The following is a 21970-nucleotide window of genomic DNA, read 5'->3' as shown; positions in this document are numbered from 1 at the left end:
TGGATGTGAGAGTTGGACTGTGAAGAAAGCTGAACGCCGAAGAATTGATGCTTTTGAACTGTGGTGTTGGAGAAGACTCTTGAGAGTCCCTTGGACTGCAAGGAGATCCAAACAGTCCATTCAGAAGGAGGTCAGCCCTGGGATTTTTTTGGAAGGAATGATGCTAAAACTGAAACTCTGGTAGTTTGGCCACCTCATGAGAAGAGTTGACTCATTGGAAAAGACCCTGATGCTGGGAGGGATTGGGGGCAGGAGGAGAAGGGACGACAGAGGACGAGATGGCTGGATGGCATCACTGACTCGATGGACGTGAGTCTGAGTGAATTCCGGGAGTTAGTGATGGACAGGGAGGCCTGGCGTGCTGCAATTCATGGGGTCGCAAAGAGTCGGACACGACTGAGCGACTGAACTGAACTGAACTGATACCTAAAATATCACTGTAAAGTTCTGTATCTTTCAAAAAACAAATGCAGGACCAAGGATTATAACTCTATGATAACACTTCCCTTAGAATTTATTATGGATGTTATTTAAATAAGTTCTACTCTATAAGAGACAGTATTTCATGCTTCTCATATATTAGCTATTCCTCATATGAGCTCTGAAAAGTATGAATTGATATTTCTATTTTATTTGTGAGGAACCTGAATCTCAGAGAGGTGTCATCACTTTCTCAAAGTCACAATACAGTAAGTGGCAGAGTCAAGATTCAAACTGCATCTGTTTTTTTTTTTTTTTTTTTTTTAATGCCAAGACTGTAGTAGTCTTTATTACACCACTTTCTTTGATGGAAATTTGTTTAACACCATGTCTTATACCAGGAACTCTACTAACCCATCTGGCATCATTTTAATGCAAATTTAAAAGAGCAGCTCGTGAACAAGCAGCCTGGTGCTAAAAGTATATGTCTTGGTAGAGAGAGAACAAGCTGAACTTCAGTGCCCACTTGCACTTTCAGCCAGGACCCCAGAGCTATGAACAGTAGACACAACTGTATCTGAGGACCTTGAACGTGATGGAACTTATATTATATCAACAAATCATCTAAATTAAAATGTCTACTTAATATTTGAAAGCCAATTAATAAAGAAAAGTTGCTCAGTTGTGTCCCACTCTTTGCAATACAGTCCATGGGATTCTCCAGGCCAGAATACTCAAGTGGGTAGCCTTTCCCTTCTCCAGGGGATCTTCCCAACCCAGGGATTGAATTCAGGTTTCCCACATTGCAGGTGGATTTTTTTACCAACTGATCCTCCAGGGAAGCCCAAGAATACTGGAGTGGGTAGCCTATGTCTTCTCCAGTGGATCTTCCCAACCTAGGAATTGAACTAGGTCCCCTGCATTGCAGGTGGATTTTTTACCAGCTGAGCTATCATAAGTTGAACTGCAACAAAACTAAAATAAGTCCTTGGTTTTTCCAGAACAAGAAGTCGCCCAGTCATGTCCGACTCTTTGCGACCCCATGGACTGTAGCCTACCAGGCTCCTCTGTCCATGGGATTTTCCAGGCAATAGTACTGGAGTGGATTGCCATTTCCTTCTCCATGGGATCTTCCCAAACCAGGGATTGAACCCGGGTCTCCTGCATCGTAGACAGATGCTTTACCATCTGAGCCACCAGGGAATTAGTTTTTCCAGAGCATTTGATTATTCCAAATATTAAATTTTATCCCCAGGTATAATTAAGAGTACAGTTTCCTGTTATATCCTGACAAATTCTATATGGCTTTGTTAATCATTAGCCTAGTGTCTGGTTCATGCATGCTATGTGCTCAGTCACTTCAGTCATGTCCGACTCTTTGCAACACTATGGACTGTAACCCGCCAGGCTCCTCTGTCCATGGGATTCTCCAGGCAAGAATACTGGAGTGGGTTACCATGCCCTCCTCCAGGGGATCTTCCTGACCCAGGGATTGAATGTGTGTCTCTTACTCTACTTCATAATGGGATTCAACCCTGATTTTTTTTAACTTTTAATTTTTAATTAGTAAAACTAAGTAAAGTAAAATACCCAACTTTCATTTCATAATATATATTTAATTTAATATCAATTTATATTTATTTAATCAAATATTTATTTAATTTTGCTTAATTACTTAGTTTAATATTTAAATATATTCATAAATAAAATGTTCAGTTCAGTCATATCAAATTATAGACTTTGAAAGAGTAACATAAGCCTTGCTGCTGCTGCTAAGTCACTTCAGTCGTGTCCGACTCTGTGCGACCCCATAGATGGAAGCCCACCAGGCTCCCCCGTCCCTGGGATTCTCCAAGCAAGAACAGTGGAGTGGGTTGCCATCTCCTTCTCCAATACATGAAAGTGAAAAGTGAAAGTGAAGTCCCTCAGTCGTGTCCGACTCCTAGCGACCCCATGGGCTGCAGCCTACCAGGCTCCTTCATCCATGGGATTTTCCAGGCAAGAGTACTGGAGTGGGGTGCCATTGCCTTCTCCGAACATAAGACTTAGGCAAATATAATTATAGGAATCAAAACATTGACTTCATTTATTAACCAAAATTTTTATTTCTCCAGCCCTGTTTTGATTGTGGGATATTGAGCAGGTATGGGGAGTCTAGGGAAAGGAGATGAGGTTAGAATGACTTTAAAATGAGGTCTAGTTGTGTGACTTTTCAAACTAATTGATAAATGTAATACCCACCTTTGGAATCCAGCTACCATGGTGTGTAGAGGTTCCAGACATATGAAAATGTCTGGGAGTTCTAACATGTAGTGTTCTGAGAACTCCCAATGAGATCTTAGCTTGTAGAAAGCATCAGCCTCCAGACCCTTAACTGAGGTGGACTTTGAGAAGATTTCAGCCCCAGGTGCCATCAGATTGCAACTGCTTGAAAGACCCCTTAAGTAAACTGCCTTGCTGAGGACATTAACACCAGAAAGATAGAAGATAAGACTAATAAACAATTGTTACTGTTTTTGCTAGTAGTTTGTCATTTGTTAAGTAGCACTAGATAACCAAAGCCTTCCTACCTGAAAGAATAACACATACACATATGCATCAGAGGAAAATAATAGCGTTTCAAAACACAAAAGATATTGGAAACAGGTGTTATCACTGGAGATCTTTGTATTTGGAAAAGGCTGAATGGAGGAAATGGAATATTAGCCAGATATAGGAGGATAAAGTATAAAATCCATTCAACAAGATGTGTATCAATTAATAAAATCAAGTAGCATGCTATACAAGGTGGATTAGCATTCTAAGGGCTTCCCTGGTGGCTCAGCTGGTAAAGAAGCCGTCTGCAATGTGGGAGACCCGGGTTCAATCTCTAGGTTGGGAAGATCCCCTGGAGAAGCGAAAGGCTTCCCACTCCTTCTCGCCTGGAGAATTCCATGGACTGTACAGATCATGGTGTTGCAAAGTCGGACATGACTTAGCGACTTTCAAGGCTTCCCGGATAGCTCAGTAGGTAAAGCATTTTAAATAGAACACTCTTTTTTTCCAATTGTTTTTGAATTTAGTTGATTATGCTGTTGTTTTAGTTTCAGGTGTGCAGCAAAGTGATTAAAAATGTGTATATATTGCATGTATATGTAAGGCTGAATCACTTTGCTGTGCACTTGAAATTATCACAACATTGTTAATCGGTTATATGACAATGTAAAATAAAGCATTGAATATATAAATATATATATTCTTTCTCAGATTCTTTTCCATTATAGGTTATTACGGGATATTGCATATAGTTCCATATGCTATACAGTATGTCCTCGTTGTTTACCTGTTTCATATGTAGCAATGTGTTTCTGTTTATCCCAAACTCCTAATTTATCCCCCCACCCCCCAGCCTCTTCCCTTTTGGTAACCATAAGATTGTTTTCTATGTGAGTCTCTTTCTGAGGAAGCAATATTTTAATTATTTATTTTGATGAAATAACTAAAAGAATTATGAATAAAGAAATTCATAAGCATGTTTATATCATTTTCTGTTTAGCAATTATAATTTTACCTTGAATCATAGTAGACCACATTGATCTAACGCCAGGAAAGATAAACAGTTACACTTGAACCACACAAAAGGGCCAGATGTTTGATCTCTCTAATGCAAAGTAAAAAATATGTTGCATTACTTCATTTATAAACCATAAAGTTTGTGCCAATAATTAAACTGGAATTAAAAAATATTATAATATAGGTGTCATTTTTCTTATTTTTTTAAAAAAAGAGTTTGATAGAAAAGGTTTAGATTGAAGAATAGAGAAGGTATGCTAGCCTCTTCAATTTTATTCATTTTGCATTTTGACAGTGAAATTCTGCCAAATGATATTCTAATTAAGAAAAATATTGCAATTATTTTGGCCCTTACTTGGCTATTATTAATACCATTAACTCTAAATTTCCAACGCCTTTTGTCTAATAGAAGATTCGACTATGTAGTTTACTTCTGCTGTTTCACCCAAAGTTTGTCTTTGAACAGACAAAATATCCAGTAGTGTCATTTCCTCTCAGACTTGTTGAATATTGGTCACTGAAGTAGAATCTATCATTTTATCTTCCTCTAATAGAGAGTTTGAACTAGCTCATCCGCATTGCAGTAGCTTAGGTTACTGTTCATCAAATAGTCACAGACTTCTCTTCATGGAAGAAGTGTAATTTATCATCTCATAGACTCAGAATTTGGCCATGTGGCTGGATGTGGCCAGTAGGTGTGGGTGTCAGAATTTGGCAGTGTGACTGGCTGTGGCCAATGGGTGTGAATGGCAGTGACAATGTGCCAGTTCCACGCTGAGATTTTGGGAGGCACAACACGGGAGAAGAGCACACCCACACAGCCAACATACCTATTGCCATTAGGTCGTCTTCTAATGACTGCTTGTGAAACAGAACCAAACCCAAAGCTAATAATGTCACCAGGCCTATCCAAGTTCAGACAAAATCCACTGACTTGTATCTAACAAGACATAAATGTGAAACAAACGTGGTATTATAAGCCATTGTGATATTAGGGTTTTTGTTATAGAGTATTATCATATAGCAAAACCTGACCAATACATATGTCTACAAATTAAACACACTTTTATTCTTTTCAACTTTTCTTAAGACTTTTGAGAACTTATCAATTTTCCAGAAAGGGCTATACTTTTCAGAATATTTGTCATTTTCCAAATGCCTAAGGACAGACAGAGAGTTTTCTAAAATAAATTTTCTCCAAGACTTTTCCTTTGCTGATACAGTTTTATAATCACACTTATGGATCAACAAATGAATTTTTTTTTTATACGTGCTCTGTCATCATCTGGATAAGTTTGGAGAACAAAACACAGTGAGAATGATGGCAAATAATTACCAGCATTCTAGAATAGAATAGAATAGAAATAGAAACCATTTTAGAATATGAAGTTTTTAGGGTCAGAATACATTTTGTTGGGTAAAAAGTGTTCTCCAGTGAATAACTGAAATATTACCAAGAATTGATAGCTTTTCTTAATGGCTCAGACAGTAAAAAAAAAAATCCGCTTGCAATGCAGGAGACCTGGGCTCCATGCCTGGGTCAGGAGAAAGGAATGGCTACCCACTCCAGTATTCTTTCCGGGAGAATTCCAAGGTCAGAGGAAACTGGCAGGCTACAGTCATTAGGATCTCAAAGTCAGACATGGCTGAAAAATCAAGCACAATAACTTTTCTTGTAATGCTATAATTCATAAGCAAAAAATTAAAAAGACAAAATTTTAAACCAAAAAAAAAGTCAATAATTTATCAAAGAAGTCGTTGTACCATATGTGCTTCCCTCGTGTCTCAGATGGTAAAGAATCTTCCCACAACGCAGAGACCTAGGTTTGATCCTTGGATGGGGAAGATTCCCTAGATGGGGAAATGGCTACCCACTCCAGTATTCTTGCCTGGAAATTTCCATGGACTGAGGAGCCTGGTGGGCTACAGCCAATGACTTTTTTTGTAATGCTGCTATTTATAACCAAAAACTTAATAGCACAAAATTTTAAATAAAAAAATAGTCAACCATTTGTCAAAGAAGTCATTGTAAGATATGTAGGCTATCACTAACATGTGGCTCAAGCAAATTTTCTTATCACTCAATCCATAATTGGCTTCTCACTTGTTTTTAGTTCACATCATTACTACAATTTACTTAACCACACTCTAGTTTGGTTCCCATGTTTTTATGGTTTCACACATACTTTTCTGCACAGAGAAATTATGCTGGGAAATTAAAATATTGCTTCCCTAGACTTTCCCTTTTTATAAAGAATAAGATCTTGCTGATGGTTGTATGGTCAAGCTACATTTTAGAGTGTAGGTTAACACTTCAATCTCTATTCCATCTCATACTCTGCTTTATAATAATTGGCTTTAATGTATATTCTACTTGAATTCTCATTTAAATCAAGCTGATCTATGAACTACATATTATCTGCAAATCTTTAATAAACATGTGCTACTTATGATTATCTTTTTCAGTCATAAGACTATATTCACTTATTTCAGAGATACATGATTCTGCATGCAAAATAAAAACCCAAATAGTCCACTCCTGTGAAATTTGAAAAAAAAAATTGCTAAGTTAAATAAATAAATAATAATTTGATATGAGTCATTTAGATACTTGCTTCAAAATGGAAAATTGGTCATATAGCATTTTGGAAACCAATCTTCAATCTATTTAATTGGTTACACATTCTTTAGTAATAATAATTTTATTTGTTTAATATTCTTATGGTATGATAGTACTGAAATCTATTTAATTGGTTACACATTCTTTAGTAATAATAATTTTATTTGTTTAATATTCTTATGGTATGATAGTACTGAAACCCATTTCAGCACAGACACTTTGAATAGCAATTGTTCATTTACTTCTAAGGCCTGCGGAGAAATGTACTTGAATCTGAGTTTGGGAATTGTGCAGAGCAGTTTATGCTCTCGTCCTCATTCACAGTGGGCAACCTGTTAACTGGCCAGAACATCACGCATGATTTGGCAAATGCTGCCTTCAAAATCCAAAAACGTCCAACAGGTACTTATGTCTCTTCTTAGTAGCGAATTGTGCAAGTAGAACAACTTTGCTTGGAGGGGGTATCCTAAAATCCACCAGGTCACTGAGCTTCTAGAGCCTTTGCTGATACTATGTCAAAGAACATACAATAGTCCCCTCACCTGCAGCTTTGCTCTCCATGGTTTCAGTTTCCTGTGGTCAATTGCAGTCCAAAAATGTTAAATGAAAAATTCCAGAGGTAAAAATTTCTTAAGTTTTAAATTGTGCACTGTTCTGAGTAGTGTGCTGAATTCTCACACCCTTCTTCTCTGTCCTGCCCAGGACTCTATGCCTTCATCCAGCATACTGCGCCCATTCAGCCACTTAGAAACATCTCGGTTGTCAGATTGACTGTCTAATATCACAGTGCTTTTGTGCAAGTAACCCTTATTTTACTTAATCAGATCAGATCAGATCAGTCGCTCAGTCGTGTCCGACTCTTTGTGACCCCGTGAATCGCAGCACTCCAGGCCTCCCTGTCCATCACCAATTCCCGGAGTTCACTCAGACTCACGTCCATCGAGTCAGTGATGCCATCCAGCCATCTCATCCTCTGTCGTCCCCTTCTCCTCTTGCCCCCAATCCCTCCCAGCATCAGAGTCTTTTCCAATGAGTCAACTCTTCGCATGAGGTGGCCAAAGTACTGGAGTTTCAGCTTTAGCATCATTCCTTCCAAAGAAATCCCAGGGCTGATCTCCTTCAGAATGGACTGGTTGGATCTCCTTGCAGTCCAAGGGACTCTCAAGAGTCTTCTCCAACACCACAGTTCAAAAGCATCAATTCTTCGGTGCTCAGCCTTCTTCACAGTCCAACTCTCACATCCATACATGACCACAGGAAAAACCATAGCCTTGACTAGACGAACCTTTGTTGGCAAAGTAATGTATGCTATCTAGGTTGGTCATAACTTTCCTTCCAAGGAATAAGCGTCTTTTAATTTCATGGCTGCAGTCACCATCTGTAGTGATTTTGGAGCCCAGAAAAATAAAGTAAGACACTGTTTCCACTGTTTCCCCATCTATTTCCCATGAAGTGATGGGACCGGATGCCATGGTCTTCGTTTTCTGAATGTTGAGCTTTAAGCCAACTTTTTCACTCTCCACTTTCACCTTCATCAAGAGGCTTTTGAGTTCCTCTTCACTATATTGGCCCCCAAACATGACAGTAGTGATGCTGGTAATTTAGATATGCCAAAGAGAAACTGGCAAAGTGCTTCTTCCAAGTAAAAAAGCTAAAAGTTCTCAGTTTAATAAGGAAAGAAAAAGAAATTGTACACTAATGTTGCTAATATTTCCAATATGAATGCATCTTCTCTCTGTGCAGTTGTAAACAGATGCTGTTGCACTTCACACTGTAAAAGTTTTGCCCACACTGTGTGATACGTTCTTAGTTATCAAGGAGAAGGCCTTACATTTGTACAATAAAATATTTTGAGAGAGAGAAAAAGACCATATTCATGTAATATTTATTACAGTTTATTGTTATTATTAGATATGTGTTGATCTCTTACTGTGCTTAATCTAGATTAAACCTTATCATATGTATGTATATACAGGAAAAAACTCTGTGTGTGTGTGTGTGTGTGTGCGTGCACATGCACGATTTGGTACTATCAGTGGTTTCAGGTATCCACTGAGGGTCTTGGAACATATACCTTGTGGAAAGAGAGACTGTTATACTGTTGTCAGAGAACAGGAGGTAACACAGTGAAGGTGCATTGCTATTTCTACCACATGTATGAGGACTCTTTTAGATCATGTTAACTAGATAACAATGGAAATGAAAGCGTTTTGGGGAATGTAGGTCAGCAAGCCTTCTTCTGTAAACAGCTAGACATAAATACTTTAGGTTTTATGAGTTAAGTACATACAATCTTTGTTATATATTCTTATTTGCCTTTAATAGAACTTTAACAATGCAACAGTGTTGCTTCTTGAGCTATACAAAAACAGTGCACGGGCTGCAATTTGCTAACCCCTGTTCCAGGTACTAGGTTCTAATTGCAGTCTGTACCATCATATAGGTTTGCAGTATTCTACATTCGCTTGCTGAGACCCATCTGGTACTTAAATGATGATGTTGTAATGCATCACACAGCCACATTTCTGAATCTTTTAACTTTTTAAGCTACTTAGCTTAGAAAATCCTAACAAATAAACCCCTCAATATTTAAAATTTTTCATTGATAAGTATAATTTCAATTTACTTAAAAAAAATTCTCACATTTTCACAAATAAAGAAACCTGAGCTTTTTATTCTATACAGAAAGTCATTATTCTATGCATATTTCCTCTTATTTACCTGTTGCATAGAAGTTAAAGTGTCTGTCTGATAATACTGTATTAGGAAAAATACCACAGAAATATGACCATTGATTTAATTTAATAGGACTATTAACTGTTTTTTAAAGTTTTCCCTGGGGTCTGAATTATCAACGTGATAATTAAACTACTAGTTTATTCAGTGAGTAAAAATAAAATTTTATTAAAATTTTTATTTATTTATTGAACAGCTTACAGAATCTTAGTTTCCTGGCCAGGGATTGAACACAGGCCATGGTAGTGCTGAGTCCTAACCACTGGACCATCAGGAAATTCCCAAGAAGGGATAAAGTTAAAACAGTTCTTATGCATATAACACCAAGAAAAGGTATCTTGCAGGGTTTTTTTTTTTTTGGTTGTGTGAATAAATAGGCTGTGTAGAAAAAATAGATTTTTCTACTCTCTTAAAATACCTTTTAAAGTTTCTAACAGCCTAATTTAATATATATTAGAAATTATTTTTCATTAACACACAGAGTTTTTCATTAATCTTCTGGGGCCAAACAGATGCCTTCTAAGAAACTCAACTACTTTACCAGAGGGTTTCTATTCCGATAAACTTTTGATAACGGAATGATTTATAAGTAAATAAAGTATAAGGAATTGGTTTAGAAATTATTACATTTCTCATGTTCAGCTAATGACTAATGTTCAGTTAACAATGACTGAAAGAGCTATTCTGAAATTGTGAAAAAATAAAGTTATAAAAAATAATAAACTATATGTAGTAAGATCAGTCCTTTGGGGAACATATGGACAAAAGATCCTATTTGCCTGAGTCAAGTCTGCATTTTGTGGATTTAGGATGGCACCTTTTTATTCTACTGAGTAAATTTTCCCAGCTGCCATTTTTACTTGAATGCTAATTAAGATATATAATGTATATAAAAGTGTTTATCATCTTTATATGCCATTGTATTACATTTTGATAAAGTCTTTAATTCTGTACTTTGTAAAGGTTAAACCATAGTATTAGAGAAATTTCTCTTTTTTAAAAAAAATTGGCGTAGAAATACAATGTCAAAGAATGTTCAAACTAACATTTACCCTCATTTGCACTAGCAAAGTAATCCTTAAAATACTTCAAGCTAGGCTTCAGCTGTCCATGAACTGAGAACTCCCAGATGCCCAAGCTGGATTTAGAAGAGGCAGAGGAACCAGAGATGAAATTGTCAACATTTGTTGGATCATGGAGGAAGAAAGGGAATTCCAGAAAAACATCGACTTCTGCTTCATTGATTACACTAAATGGTTTGGGTGGATCACAGCAAACTGTGGAAAATTCTTAAAGAGATGGGAGTACCACATCACCTTACTGGTCTCCTGAGAAACCTGTATGCAAATCAAGAAGCACCATTTAGAATTGGACAGGGAACAGTGGACTGATTCCACTTGGGAAAAAAGAGTAGATCAAGGCGGTTTATTGTCACCCTGCTTATTTAATTTATATGTAGAGTACATTGGGAGAAGGCAATGGCACCCCATCCCAGTACTCTTGCCTGGAAAATCCCATGGACAGAGGAGCCTGGTAGGCTGCTGTCCATGGGGTTGTGAAGAGTCGTACACGACTGAGTGACTTCACTTTCACTTTTCACTTTCCTGCATTGAAGAAGGAAATGGCAACCCACTCCAGTGTTCTTGCTTGGAGAATCCCAGGGACGGGGGAGCCTGGTGGGCTGCCGTCTATGGGGTCACACAGAGTCGGACACGACTGAAGCGACTTAGCAGCAGCAGCAGCAGAGTACATTGTGTGAAATGTCAGGCTGGATGAATCACAAGCTGGAATCAAGATTACCAGGAGAAATATCAACAATCTTAGATATGCAGATGATTCCATTCTAATGGCAGCAAGTGAAGAGGAATTAAAGAGCCTCTTGATGAGAATGAAAGAGGAGGGTGAAAAAGCTGGCTTGAAACTCAACATTCAAAACACCAAGATCATGGCATCTGGTCCCATCACTTCATGGCAAATAGAAAGGGAAAAAGTAGGAACAGTGACAGATTTCATTTTCCTGGGCTCCAAAATCACTGTGGACAGTGACTATAGTCATGAAATTAAGAAACTTGTTCCTTGGAAGAAAAGCTGTGATGACCTAGACAGTGTATTAAAAAGCAGAGACATCACATTGCCAACAAAGGTGTATATAGTTAAAGCTATGGTTTTTCCAGTAGTCATGTATGGATGTGAGAGTTTGGCCATTGAGAAGGCTGAGTTCCAAAGTAGTGATGCTTTTGAATTGTGGTGTTGGAGAAGACTCTTGAGAGTCCCTTGGACAGCAAGGAGATAAAACCGGCAAATCCTAAAGGAAATCAATCCTGAATATTTATTGGGAAGATCTGATGCTGAAGCTTAAGCTCCAATACTTTGGCCATCTAAAGTGAGGAACAGACTGATTGGAAAAGACCCTGATCCTTGGAAAGATTGAGGGCAGCAGGAGAAGGAAGTAACAGAGGATGAGATGGTTGGATGGCATCACCAACTCAGTTGATGAGTTGAGCAAACTCAGGGAGAGAGTAAAGGACAAGGAAGCCTGGTGTGCTGCAGTCCAGAGGTTGCAAAGGGTTGGACAAGACTTAGCAACTGAACAAGGAAATTGTTGCTTTACAGTGTTGTATAACAAAGTGAGTTAGCTATATATCTTGGTCCTCTGCCCCACCACCTCCATTCCACCCATTTAGGTCACCAGAGAATGCCTAGCTAAGCTCCCTGCATTACACAGCGGATTCCCACTAGATACCTGTTTTGCACATGGTAGTGCACACATGACAATCCCAATCTCCCAATTCCTTCCCCCTAACCACTCTATCGGAGAAGGCAATGGCACCCCACTCCAGTACTCTTGCCTGGAAAATCCCATGGATGGAGGAGCATGGTAGGCTGCAGTCCATGGGGTTGCTAAGAGTCGGACACGACTGAGCAATTTCACTTTCACTTTTCACTTTCATGCATTGGAGAAGGAAATGGCAACCCACTCCAGTGTTCTTGCCTGGAGAATCCCAGGGATGGGGGAGCCTGGTAGGCTGCAGTCCATGGGGTCGCATAGAGTCAGACATGACTGAAGCGACTTAACAGTAGCAGCAGCAACCACTCTATGCCCACCATTTGTTCTCTACATCTGCATCTCTTTTCCTCCCTGCAGATAAGTTCATCTATACCATTCTTCTACATTTCACACATATATGTGTTAATACACAACATTTGTTTTTCTCTTTCTGACTTATACTTCATTCTGTATATTTCTAGGTCCATCTACAACTCTACAAATGACCCAGTTTTGTTCCTTTTATGGCTGAGTAATACTCCATTGTATATGTGTACAACATCTTCTTTATCCATTCATCTGTTGATGGAAATTTAGCTTGCTTCCAAGTCCAGGCTATTGTACAATAGTGCTGCAGTGAACATTGGGGTGCATATGTCTTTTTGAATTATGGTTCTCAGGGAATATGCCCAGTAGTGAGATTGCTGGGTCATGAGAAGGCAATGGCACCCCACTCCAGTACTCTTGCCTGGAAAATCCCATGGACAGAGGAGCCTGGTGGGCTGCAGTCCATGGGGCACTTAAGGGTCAGACACAACTGAGCGACTTCACTTTCACTTTTCACTTTCATGCATTGGAGAAGGAAATGGCAACCCACTCCAGTGTTCTTGCTTGGAGAATCCCAGGGACAGCGGAGCCTGGTGGGCTGCTGTCTATGGGGTCGCACAGAGTCAGACACGACTGAAGCAACTTAGCAGCAGCAGCATGGCAATTGTATTTATTTATTTTTTTTAAGGAAACCTGCATACTGTTCTCCACAGTGGCTGTATCAATTTACATCTCCACCAGCAGTGAAAGAAGGTTCCCTTCTTCCATACCCTCTCCAGCATTTATTGCTTATGGATTTTCTAATGATGGGCATACTGATGGTGTGAGGTGGTACCTCATAGTTTGATTTGCATTTCTCTAATAATTAGTGATGTTGAGCATCTTTTCATGTGCCTCTTGGCCATCTGTATGTTTTCTTTGGAGAAATGTCTATTTAGGTCTTCAAAATATTTTTTTTAACTGAGTTGTCTTTTGAACTTTATGATATGTTTGTGTATTTTGGAGATTAGTCCCTTGTCAGTTCCTTCATTTGCAAGTATTTTATCCCATTCTGAGGGCTGTCTTTTTGTCTCACTTATGGTTTCCTTTGCTGTGCAAAACTTTTAAGTTTAATTAGATTCAATTTGTTTATTTTTGTTTTAATGTCACCTAGATTCCTAGTCTTAGCTGAATTGGAGTAAAGTCTTCTTTACCAAGACAACACTAAAGTAGCTTTTACTTATCTTTGAAAGCTCTTGACCCTTACCATACAACCTGAAGATTCTGTTTTCACAAAGATACCAGAAGTTTTATAAAGTCCATTCAGCTATATGATTCAGTGTACCCTTAGTGATCATGTTGACAATCCTAGATATACTGTCACCAAATGAAGCATATACTGTAATTGAAAATTTTATATAAGAAAATGCTGTGTTCAAGACCCTATGGTTGCAGAAATATAGCACCAGTGACACTTACAGAGAAATTATTTTCTGGTTTTCTGGAGGCAATATTTTTCAGTGCAGAATAAATGTCATCAGTGGTGCTGTTTAAATTAGTCTAGATTTAAATAAGAAAATATCTTAATATTTTCCTCAGAGGTCAGTCAAAATGTAAGTTCCTTATAGGTAAAGATTGTATAATATTCATCCAATAAGAATCAGTTTGGGTAAAATGGAAATTACTAATAATTATGCAAGAATAATAGATATGTCATAGAACTATACAAATGACATTGGGCTATACATATTATTTTTAATGTATTTTGCCACCTTAGTATATTGAAATCATTATTGTGTTGTCCAAAAATTTCATTTGGGTCATCCCAATGTTTAATTTAATGAAAAGTCTTCCAGTATTGTTTTATTGGCTATTTATATGATTGCTTTTAATTTTTTTTTCATTTTTTTCTCTTGTACTATAAAAATTAACCTTAAATGTACCTTTTAATACTTTCTTATAGTTATATATTTGCACCAATCAAGTAATACTATGTTTAGACAAATTCCTTGAGGAGTAACTATCTGCATAATTTATTTCATATTGTATTATTTTTTCAGCTTGTATCCATATTTAAAATTTTTTTAAGCACGTGTTTCCAAAATACTCTTCAAAGAAGATAGAGCAAATTTTAACTTCCTGCCTCAAAGTACCAGAGCATCTTTCTCATCTTCCTCAACAAATTCATCTTTTATTAAAGAAAATTTATTGTATTTTTGAGACTCACCAAATTTACAAAGATATACATGCTGGTCAAACACTGAAAGTGATAGAAATAACATGTGGCTGAAGTTTAGTGTGAAATCAAGTGTCATCCACTCATAGAATGTACTCTGAAATGAAAGAATAAAATGTTATCAAAATGTGTATAAAATAATTATTTTTACAGTTTTAATATGCAGAGTACATCATGAGAAACACTGGGCTGGAAGAAGCACAAGCTGGAATCAAGATTGCTGGGAGAAATATCAATAACCTCAGATATGCAGATGACACCACCCTTATGGCAGAAAGTGAAGAGGAACTAAAGAGACCCTCTTGATGAAAGTGAAAGAGGAGAGTGAAAAAGTTGGCCTAAAGCTTAATATTCAGAAAACTAAGATCATGGCATCTGGTCCCATCACCTCATGGCAAATAGAAAGGGAAACAGTGGAAACAGTGTCAGACTTTTATTCTTGGGAGCTCCAAAATCACCACAGATGATGACTGCAGCCATGAAATTAAAAGACACTTACTCCTTGGAAGGAAAGTTATGACTAACATAGATAGCATATTCAAAAGCAGAGGCATTACTTTGCCAACAAAGGTCCGTCTAATCAAGGATATGGTTTTTCCAGTGGTCATGTATGGATGTGAGAGTTGGACTGTGAAAAAAGCAGAGCTCCGAAGAACTGATGCTTTTGAACTGCGGTGCTGGAGAAGACTCTTTTTTTTTTTTAATTTTATTTTATTTTTAAACTTTACGTAGTTGTATTAGTTTTGCCAAACATCAAAATGAATCCTTCACAGGTATACATGTGCTCCCCCTCCTGAACCCTCCTCCCTCCTCCCTCCCCATACCATCCCTCCAGGTCGTCCCAGTGCACCAGCCCCAAGCATCCAGTATCGTGCATTGAACCTGGACTGGCATCTCGTTTCATACATGATATTTTACATGTTTCAATGCCATTCTCCCAAAGCTTCCCACCCTCTCCCTCTCCCACAGAGTCCATAAGACTGTTCCATACATCAGCGTCACTTTTGCTGTCTTGTACACAGGGTTATTGTTATCATCTTTCTAAATTCCATATATATGCGTTAGTATACTGTATTGGTGTTTGAGAGTCCCTTGGACTGCAAGGAGATCCAACCAGTCCATCCTAAAGGAGATCAGTCCTGGGTGTTCATTGGAAGGACTGATGGCTGAAGCTGATCCTGATGTTCTATGATTCATGGGGTCACAAAGAGCTGGACACAACTGAGCGACTGAATGACTGAACTGAACTGAACTGAATAATAAATATAGTCAACTTTTTAAATGTTGCATTGCTATGCGAGAATAATAAAAACTCAGTGTCTTATAGCTAAATTAAATACATTGCACTTCTGCTGTTGGACAATGATGGCTCCATTTCACTTCAATAAATAGATTGCAGGATATTTTTGTTGGCATCTCATTTTTTAAAAATAGTTTTTCCCTCATACTGTTTATATATTTATTTTTCTTAAGTATTTTTATTATAAACTGTTATATATATTTAGGATATTTTAAAATGTAGAATTCATATAAGATTTTATTTTGAAAGGCTCACAACCCAAATGAAATTCAGTGTCTCAATATAAAGTGAAGTTCTTTTAAGTTATTTGTTGAAAATTTAAATGACAGCATACCAAAGATTCTGCAAAGAATTTTTATCTAATGCAATACCCATATCCTGCCTTGTAGTTTTTTTACATTTTATAAATAAAATTTCCTATATATTTTTAATATTTATTGGCTCAAATATATATCTAAAATTCTTTCAGACATTATCTAATTAAAACATTCAACATTTGTATAGTTTGCTAATTCATTTTCTATAACTATTTAAAGTTGCTAATACATGTTTTATGATAAATAATTAGCATCTTTCAAAATCATAGATTGTCACAGAATTTTACCCAAGCAATGAGTTTATGCTTCAAGTTACATACAGAATGTCAACATTTAAAGTATATAAGAACTTTTCTGTAAGTGATATCCAGGGGCTTTCGTATATTTGAAAGTGAATACTCAGATATTAATAATAACTGTAGATAGTATGCCTTGATTGTATTACTGATATTTTTAAAGTGATTAGATAAGCTGCTATAGCTTATCAAATTTATTTATTATGCAAAGTACAGGCCTGCTGTTAACAATGTTGAAGGAGCCATTTAGCTGTTGATCATTAAAAGATAAATTCTGTTTACTTAAAATAGTTTACCAGGTATTTCTCCTGAGAAGAGTTTTTTTTAAGATCAACAGAGAATTGCAATTCTGGTTTTACAGCCTTCGTAAGCCAAGTCCCTGCAGGGCAAGAGAAATGTTACCTTTTGTAGAGAGGAATAAGGAGTTAGGAGGGCTATGGTAAACAGAGTTCACGGTTTTTCTTGGGCCAAGCTGTTGCTGGGAAGGTTAAGTCTTCTTTTTCCTGTTGGGATCCACTATCATCACAGGCCACGAGAGCGCCCCCTTCTGGTATCCTGACTTTGTTTCGTTAAGGTTTATATTAATTTCTTACAAACTAAAACCAAATAGTAGATTGGGGCAGAATATTACAAATGACGTCGAATTTAAGTATGTGCCCAAGTCAAAATGAACCATATTTTAGTATGGAAACAATCATGTTTTAAATCTAAGTCTGTATTTATTATGTACTGTATGTGTTCTGCTTTTCCTCTAAGAGTTTTATAGTGTCTGGTCTTACTTTTAGGTCTTTTATCCATTTTGCATTCATTTTTGTGTATGGTGTTATAGAGTATTCTAATTTCATTCTTTTACATATAGCTGTCCAGTTTTCCAGGACCATTTATTGAAGAGACTGTCTTTTCTCCATTGTATGTTGGAGATACATACAACCTTGCCTCCTTTATCATAGATATGTGAGTTTATTTCTGGGTTTTCTATCCTGTTTCATTCATCTATGTTTCTGGTTTTGTGCCAGCACCATATTGTTTTGATCACTGTAGCTTTGTAATATAAGGGAACTGGATTCCTCAAGCTCTGTGTTTATTTCTCAGGATTGCTTTGGCTATTTGGAGTCTTTTGTGCTTCCATACAAATTTCTGTTGTTGTTGTTCTAGTTCTATGAAGAATGTAATTTGATAGGGATGGAATTTAATCTGTAGATTGCCTTGGGTAGTGTAGTCATTTTGACAATATCGATTCTTCCAATCCAAAAGCATGGTGTATGTTTCCATCTGTTTGTGTCATCTTTGATTTCTTTCATCAGTGTCTTATAGTTTCCAAAATACAGGTCTTACACCTTTGGTTGCTCATTCTTAAATGACATATAATTACCATTGAAGACTTAATCTATTGTGGGAAATGCTTTAATCTTTGAGGAGATTATCTTGGAATTAAGCCACAAGATTTCCTGAAATTCTTATTTAAACTTCTATTTGTTGAATCAAAATTCATTTAACATATTGAAAGCCAGGTGAACATGTACTCTGACAAGCATAGATTTCTGCTAATTTTTAAACATCTATTGAATTTGTGCAGTATATTATCTTCTTAAAGTTTGTCTTCTTAAATGAGTTACCCATATCCCTAGTCAACTGACTAAATAAGAAAATAATTTTGAGAGATCTGTGTAATTCTTTTTTATGATTTCATCCTGATAAAGGTAAATCTAGATAGTTTTTGTACATTTAAACTTAATCATTATCTAAATTATACTACATAATTCACCAGTTCTAAATTTTGTTGTATGAGAAGAAAAACTCTTAGGAACTATCACAAATATCTATATAAACTAAATTTCCACTCCTCCTTAGTTGGAACCATGATTTCCATTAAAAAAAAAAGATGTGTTCCTAATATGACCACCATTTTATATAAACCTACAAAACCTGGAGATGATAAAAAATGAAGAAAGAAAACATACATAAACAGCTTATTTCAATTCAATGTTTTCTTCTAGATAACTATTTTCAAAAAGTGTTTCTCTCTTCTGACTTACTAACCAATGTTAATCAAAAACGTTTCTTTCATAAATTCACGTGTCCTATTATCTGTATATTTCTGATTTAATACTGACCTTGGGATAAAAAACTCAAGAATACTATAATATGATTAAACAACTGTCATCATATTGATTAAAAGACAGCAATTGACTGTAAAATGCTCACTTCTGGATATTTATTCAAAAGAACTAAAATCAGGACCTCAAAGAGGTATTTGATTTCCATATTCATTGCAGCATTATTTGCTATAGCCAAGAGATGTAATATCTAAATGTACATTGATGGATGAATGGATAAAGAAAAGTGGTATATACATACAAAGAAAGAGTATTCAGGAATAAGGGAAATAGGAAATTCTGTCATATGCTGCTGCTGCTGCTGCTAAGTCACTTCAGTCGTGTCCGACTCTGTGCAACCCCATAGAGAGCAGCCCATTAGGCTCCTCTGTCCCTGGGATTCTCCAGGCAAGAATACTGAAGTGGGTTGCCATTTCCTTCTCCAATGCATGAAAGTAAAAAATGAAAGTGAAGTCGCTCAGTCATGTCCGACTCTTAGCGACCCCATGGACTGCAGCCTACCAGCCTCCTCCGTCCATGGATTTTCCAGGCAAGAGTACTGGAGTGGGGTGCCATTGCCTTCTCAGTGTCATATGCTACAACATGGATGAACCTTGAGGGCATTGTGCTATTTGAACTAAGCTGATCATTGAAGGGCAGACACTGCATGATCCCACTTATAGGAGGTATCTAAAATAGTAAACTCGTAGAAACAGGAAGGAGAATGGTGGTTGTCAGAGACTGAGGGGAAGGAGAAATTTGGAGTTACTGTTCAATGAGTATTGAATTTCAATCGTGCAACAAAACAAAAAAATTTTTCTTGAGTTCTGATGTATGATGTATAATGTGCTCATAGTTAACACTACTGATTACATACTTAAAAATTTAAGATGATATATGTAATATCATGTGCTGAATGTTTTAAGCACAATATTTTAAAAGTGAAGTAGATTAAAAAAAGGCAATTAAAAAAGAAGGATGATCCCTAGGACTGGAATTCATCACAGTCTTCATAGAGTTAGTTCTTTTAGAGCTTTTCTCAATTATACATAAATGAAAGAAGGGGGAAGTTGGCATAAAGGTGTCCATTAAAAAAAAGTAATTGGAATTATGTAAGCTATAAATGAAGAAAGTTAAATTATAAATTTTATGTAGGTGTTTACTAATAGGTAAGATAAAAGAGGTTAAAGACAGGCTGTAAGCTCCTAAATAGTTTGAATTTTATCCTAAACAAAATAGGGGGTCTTTTAAAAGACTGAATATATGTTTCCTTTAATATATAAGATATTTATGACATATGATATATACATGTATATATATGAATATATATATGTGTATAAATGAATTTATCTGAATATATCTTATAAAAGATTATCCTTTAAGGAGGAAAAAAGGTAGAGACATCAGGAAACATCAATAATTTTTCCTAATGAAAATGCTATAACAGAATTCTATTTGAGATATGTTTGTAGTAATCAAGCCACCAGGCACTATTGGTATCAAATAGTTTATTCTAGCAAGTACTTTTTGAATTAGTTGGTTTTTAGGAAGAGATAAGGATGTAAAGCAGAGATGAGTGTACTATTACTGAACATGTCTTCTTTAGTAATTCCTGACAAGAAAGCCAACAAATGTAGTTTATTTAAATACAGAATTCTATGAGATATTTCTGCCCTTAGCTTTAGAAGTTTTTGATATGTATCTTACTCAGAAAACTACATGCGTAAAAAGTATATTGAAATGTATTGCTGGGATGATAAGATGAAGCCCAGTGCTAATATGACATGGGACCACAAATATTTTAATGGCATCTCTTCTTTGGGGAACATTTTATATCCAAATATATTCCAGGGACTAAATGTAGATACTCACAAGGAGAGAGAGACACTCTGCAAGGGCATCCACCATTAGGCAATATAAGAATGTCCCCTGAACCATGAGACTCAATGGACTTGTAGCCTACTCTAGGGAGCTAAATAAGCAATTTGCAGAGCAATGATTCAAAGTCTGGTTCCCAGAAACTGTATTGAACTATCTTAAAGCAATATTTCAGAAATAGGGAACAAGGTCTTCCCTAGTGGCTCAGGAGTAAAGAGTCTGCCGGCAATGTAGAAGACCTGGGTTTGTTCCCTGGGTCAGGACTATCCCATAGAAAAGGGAATGGCTCCCCATTCCAGTGTTCTTGCCTGGAGAATTCCATGGACAGAGGGGCCCAGTGGGCTACAGTCTATAAGGTCGCAAAAAGTTAAACACAACTGACTGACTTTCACTTTATTTTTCAATGTATCAATAAAATTCAGATTTTGTTTTCTTTTTTATAGGTTTCTCTTTATATTACTGGAGATTGAAAAGATGCTTTCAGTGGATCTATTTTTTTTTAAGGTATCTTCCTATATCCTATCTCAGTTCTAGAAGTTTGGGAAAGAAATCATCTTAAGCAGACCTTTTTAAAAATTCTTGTTCTGAATAATATTTGCTCACCCAGCTTTCCCTAATGTTACTATCTTAGAAACTATTTAAAACTATCAAAAGGAGAAATTAACCTTGATGCAATCGTCTTAAGTAATCTATTGATCTTATGTCAATATTGTCATTTTCCCCACTATTGTGCTTTTTATGATTCAGAATCCAATCCTGGATCTCACATTCTGTTTAACTGTCATGATCTCTTACTTTCCTTCATTCTAGAGAGTTCTTCATTTCCTCAGTCTTTTTTATTTTGTCTTTCATAGCCTTGCCTTGCCACTTTTGAAGAGTATAAGCCAATTATTTGTAGATTACCTCTCAGTTTGGGTTTGTGCAATACTTTGTCATGAATAGGCTGAAGTTATATATTTTTGGCAAGAACGCCACAGAAATGTTATACCTTCTCAGTATATAATTTTCAGTTCAGTTCAGTCGTTTAGTCATGTCTGACTCTTTGCAACCCCATGAACCACAGCACGCCAGGCCTCCCTGTCCATCACCAACTCCTGGAGTCCACCCAAACCCATATCCATTGAGTTGGTGATGCCATTCAACCATCTCATCCTCTGTCATCCCCTTCTCCTCCTGCCCTCAATCTTTCCCAGCATCAGGGTCTTTTCAAATGAGTCAGCTCTTCGCATCAGGTGGCCAGAGTATGGGAGTTTCAGCTTCAACATCAGTCCTTCCAGTGAACACCCAGGACTGATCTCCTTTAGGATGGACTGGTTGGATCTCCTTGCAGTCCAAGGGACTCTCAAGAGTCTTCTCCAACACCACAGTTCAAAAGCATCAATTCTTTGGTGCTCAGCCTTCTTCACGGTCCAACTCTCACATCCATACATGACCACTGGAAAAACC

The 21970-nt window shown here is 36.8% G+C and overlaps 1 pseudogene; it reads left to right on the top strand.

The window, feature by feature from the left end:
• The window catches only part of LOC105005129, a 105126-nt pseudogene that overhangs the window by 66569 nt on the left and 16587 nt on the right, over nt 1–21970 (top strand).

Source organism: Bison bison, unplaced genomic scaffold, assembly GCF_000754665.1.
Source record: "Bison bison bison isolate TAMUID 2011002044 unplaced genomic scaffold, Bison_UMD1.0 scf7180017864486, whole genome shotgun sequence".
NCBI classification, from domain to species: domain Eukaryota; kingdom Metazoa; phylum Chordata; class Mammalia; order Artiodactyla; family Bovidae; genus Bison; species Bison bison.
The sequence above is the reverse complement of the archived record's forward strand: the minus strand, read 5'-3'. Positions and strand labels throughout refer to the sequence as shown.